Source organism: Echinops telfairi, unplaced genomic scaffold (genome assembly GCF_000313985.2).
Source record: "Echinops telfairi isolate 266 unplaced genomic scaffold, ASM31398v2 ScPeMD7_5;HRSCAF=22, whole genome shotgun sequence".
Lineage (NCBI taxonomy): Eukaryota > Metazoa > Chordata > Mammalia > Afrosoricida > Tenrecidae > Echinops > Echinops telfairi.
Window position 1 is genome coordinate 34,273,689 of NW_022103901.1, and position 4,822 is coordinate 34,278,510.

Here is a 4,822-nt window from a genome sequence, read left to right on the forward strand (position 1 = left end):
CCCCGCCAGCTGCTTCTAAGGAGAAAAATGAGGTCTTGTGAAGATGGACAGTCTTGAAGCCCTGGGGGTAGCTCGACTCTGCCCTACCAGGCTGCTCTGAGCTGGAACCACCTTGAGGGCAGGGTTTGGTCTAGTTCTGATTTTGGCTTGGTGGCATCATGGTTAAGCACTGAACTGCGACTTGGAAGGCCCGCGGTTTGAATTCACCAGCTGCTCCTTGAGAGAAAGACAACGCTGCCTGCTTTCCTCGAGAGTGACGGTGCTGGAAGCCCACAGGGGCAGTTCCACCCCGCCCTTTAGTCACTATGAGCCAGAGTGGGCTCGATGGCGGTGAGTGTGGTCTGGGTTTGGAGAGGACTCATGGCCCTGTTGGGTTGGGGTTTGTCGGGATTGCTTAGGGCAAGGCTGGTGGTTCCGATTGACCACCCTCTGCGGGAGCAAGGGGAGGCTGTCTCATCCCGTCAAGGGATACAACGCCCCAGAGCCCTACAGAGGGCTTCTGTGACTTGGAGCGGACACGATGGCAGCAGGTGGGCCAGGATGTTAATAGGCCAAGGTTCTGGGGTCAACTATCCTTACAAGGTCAAGCTAGCCATCTTTCTCCTTGAACATAACCTGGACTCCCAGTCTCCCAGCCCTGGATAGAAAGGACATGGTGTCCCAAGTTATTCAGACCATCCAAGGTGCCCTGGTGGCTCAGTGGGTTACGAGTTGGGCTTTGAACCACAAGGGCATCGGTTTGAAATAACCAGGAGACAGATGTGAGCGTTCCACTCCCATACAGAGTGACGGCCTCGCGAACTGACAGAGGCAGTCCTACCCTGTTCCTGTAGGGCCTCCATGAGGCGGAATTGCCTGGATCGAAGTGAGTTTGGGGTTTGGCTTAGTTGGACTGTGAGATCACCGGAAGGACATTGTCCATTTCACAGCAGTGATTAGTATCTGCTGTCCTCAGCTGGGGGATCCAGAACCAAGTCCCAAGGAGTTGAGTCGTGTCCCTGACAACACCCCGCCACTCTGGAGGGTGGATTAGGTGACGATGTTCACTAGACCCTGCTGGGTAAGGGCAGGGGGGGAGCCCAACCTGCCACTCAGGTCACAGCCTGACAACACCTCCTTGGCGCCTGAAGCCTTTCTGTATAAGAGAGACTGGGGGGAGTTGAGTCCCCTTTGGCCCTCTCCCTTCTGCAGGAGCTGTATCTCACATCTTCTTCCTCCATCTCCCGCTGCATCGCCTACCCATCCCAGAAGCCACCAGCAGCCCACCGACAGTGGATCCATTTACCCCTGCATCCACCCGCCTGTGCCCCTGTGCCTGTCCCTTGGGTTGTCTGTGGGTCCTCATACTGCTTCCTGTTCACCAGCTTCTGGGAGTCTGGAGAAGCCTGATTGAACCGGGCTGGACTTTCCAATTCCAACAACCGTGTAAGTCATCTCTTGAGCTCGGTCGCTTTCTATCTAGGACACATGTAAGCCTCACAGGCTTTGCTTCTCTCAAGAACCTGGCCTAACACCACCACTTTGACGTGCAGCGGGCAATTCCCCTGGTTAGGAGCCACCAGGCACAGGCCCAGAGCCAGGAGACACGCTGGGGAGGGGCTGCCTGCCTTTCCAGATGGCCCCGGCTGCCACTTCCAATTTAGGAACTGAGCAGCCTCCTTTGCATAAGTGATTGGAGTAATTACAGCGACTGTTACTTTTCATCTACAAGATGCTGAGAAACAGGGGAGCTCTAAGGAGGTGACTTAGGGCTCTTTCTGCAGGGCCTTTGATCAGAGCCACCAGCTGCTCTGTGGAAGAGAGAGGCTTTCCGCCTCCCTAAGAGTCACAGTCCTGGAAGCCCACAGGGGCAGCTCTGCCTGCCCTATAGGGTTGCCATGGGTCTGCATCGACTTGGGCACGGAATTTGGTTTTTGGTTTTGATCATTAGGAGGCGCCTCATGCCAGCTTCCTCCCAAGGGCAGGGCTGGGTCATGGGGTACTCAGCTCACCCCTCTTCTGCTGGGCCAGAGTCCTGCCTCTCTTGGGGGTGACACGCTGGGGTTATAGATGGAATGTGTTCTGAACTGTAACCCCTACACCATGGGAAGGCATTCCTGCTGGCCCCGTGACTGCCCACCAAAGGGTTAGTGATTCTGGGCAGGAAAGACCTGGTGATTGGCTCCCATACAGGTGATGGCAGTTCTGCCCCGGCACAGGGGCTGGGGGTGGGTGGGGGCTGGCACTGTGGGCCAGAGTTGGTTCTATGGCCCCCAACAACAGACCCCCACGACATGGCCCCATTTGGAGCACAAGGGGTGCTTAGAGCAGTTCGTGACAGGAAAGGATAATGGGAATTTCCAGGAACATGGCACAGCCCCCTGGTAGGGTCTTGTGTCCAGGAGGACATGCCCTGTCCACTGTGTGTCCTCTGTCAGTCACCTCTGAGAGGTCCAAAGAGCAGATCACACAGAATCAAGGGACCAGAGGGGAGGAGGGAGCCGGGGAGAGGGTCCCTGTGGAGACCCCCAAGGAACCCTGAGGAGATGAAGCAGCTGAGACAAGGATCTCCCCACCCCCTAAAAATTGACAAAGAGAGCCTGTCCTGGCCCACCGAATCCCGACCTCCAGGCTCCTAAACGGTGATTAAATTAATTTCTGTGCATGAAAGCTCCCCTTGTGGTATTTAGCTTATAGGGACTCAGGGTGCCCAACCGAAGCCATGGTATCTTCAATCGCCTCATAGACATATGAGAGTTGGACACTGAATGAGGAAGACCAACGAATCAATGCTTCTGAACGATGGTGCCGGAGAGGAATGCTGAAAGTAGCGTGGACTGCCTAAAGAACAGACCCATCTGTCCTGGAGGAAGAACGGCCAGGGTGCTCCTCATGGGCAAGGGTGGCGAGACTTTCTCCCACAGACTTTGCACAAGGGGTCAGGAGAGACCAGTCCCTGGAGAAGGGCGTCATGCGTGGGACAGCATGAAGTAGACCTTGACCAGATGGATGGACGCAGGGCTGCAGCAGTGGGCTTGCACACGGGAACAGCTGTGTGGATGGGCAGGACGGGCGATGGTTGGTTCTGATCGGGTCACTCTGAGTCGGAACCGACTCGATGGCACCTGAACACAAGGACATCATCATCATCATCGTCGTCGTCATCACTCGATTATTAAGACAAGGAATCGTTAGACTCTTGTTGCCATTCTACACCAAGGTTCTCATCAGCTGACAGACAGACAGCTAGACAGAGAGACAGGCCTTGCTCCAGCTGTGCCCAACCCCAGATGGACTTCACATTGCACATCATGGTGGCCAGCCTGGCTTCCCTGCTCATCTCTGAGCTTCAAGGTTGGCGGTTCAAACCCACCAGCCGCTCCTTGCATGAAAGATGAGGCAGTCTGCTCCCGTAAAGGTCTGCAGCCTCGGAAACCCATTGGGGCAGCTCGACCCTGTCCCGGAGGGGCACTGTGAGGCGGAATTGACTCCCTGGCAGTGCGGTGGGTTTCCTGGGTCCTTTTGGCATCAAAGGTTCAGAGAGGGCACAGGGAGCCCCCACCCACAGTCCTTTGGAGGAGCAGGTGACAAGGGCACCTGCCAAACGGAGCCAGACTCTGGAATCAGTCAAATGTTACCTCGTCCCCCTAGACGCGGCTCAGCAGAGTAAATTCCAGAGCGCTGGCATTTTCTGCTGCACGTAGGCTGGTGAGCAAGCAGAGGGAAGGCGGTTGGTAGCAGAAGAGGGAGGGTGGTCCCACCCAGGAAAGGGGCAGCGCTGGGTGTCTGTGGCCACATGCTCCCGGAGGGGAGTTCTCTGGGTGCCTCCTGGTAACTGGTCACGAACATGCAGTTATTGAATTTGGAGTGGGAGCAGCAATGCCATCCATCACTTGGAACCCCGAAGGCTCCAGGCATCGGAAAGTCCTGCCAGCGGGCAGTGTGTCCGGAGCAGATCACGGAGCCCTGGAAGGACACAGAGGACCCAGGCTGGTGGGCTAGGAGTGCTGGCCCCTTGGCAAGGGCCCAGGAGGATGGAGAGAGGGCAGGAGAGCACTTTCTTGGGCTTTCCTCCGCTCTCTGCACTTCCCCACCCAGCTCCCCTGCGAAGGCCACCGCACCTGGCTTCCTTGTCCACCAGCTTCCGGCTGGCCGGGCTTGAGCAATAGGGAGCCACAGCAGGATCTAGGAGGAGGGGAGGGAGAGAGAGAGACAACAGGACATTTATGGTCTTTGTTCTCGCTTGTGTGGGATGTAGGCTGCCTGCGTGCTAAACTGAGATGCCTGGCCTTCTTAGGCACACTTCTCTGCTGATGTTCATGCTCAGGGCGGGGAACAGAGCCTGGCCTCCCCTCCGTTGCCTTAGCTCTTATGTGCCCCCCACCCCCAGCCCATACATCGAGTAATAAAGAAAGGGTCCCTTTGTTAAACTCAGAGCCCTGATGGCACCGTGATTACAAGTTGGGCTGCTCCTGAGGAGAAAGGTGCTCTTGGGAAAGCAGAGGCACTTCTACCCTGTCCTATGAGATCGCTATGAATCAGCATCGACTCCATGGCAGTGAGGCTGGTAAAAGCTTGCTTTCCCAAAGTCAATGTGACCCTACGGGACAGGGTCCAAGTGCCCCTGTTTGTTTCCAAGACTGTCATTCTCTACGGGAGTAGACAGCCTCATCTGTTTCCTCCTGAATGACTTGTGGTTTTGAACTGCTGACCTTGAGGCTAGCAGCCCGACTCATAACCACCGCACCACCGGGATCTTCAGCAGCAATAGCAGAATCCTTCGTTTTGTTCCCCTGTGAACTGTGGGGTGGGTGGATAATACCCACATGATAGGATTCTTCCT

General features: G+C 56.1%; 1 pseudogene; it reads right to left on the bottom strand.

Annotated features, from left to right (window-relative positions):
- The window catches only part of LOC115867983, a 4,831-nt pseudogene extending 3,599 nt beyond the window's left edge, over window positions 1–1,232 (bottom strand).
- Between the last annotated feature and the right edge of the window lie 3,590 nt (window positions 1,233–4,822).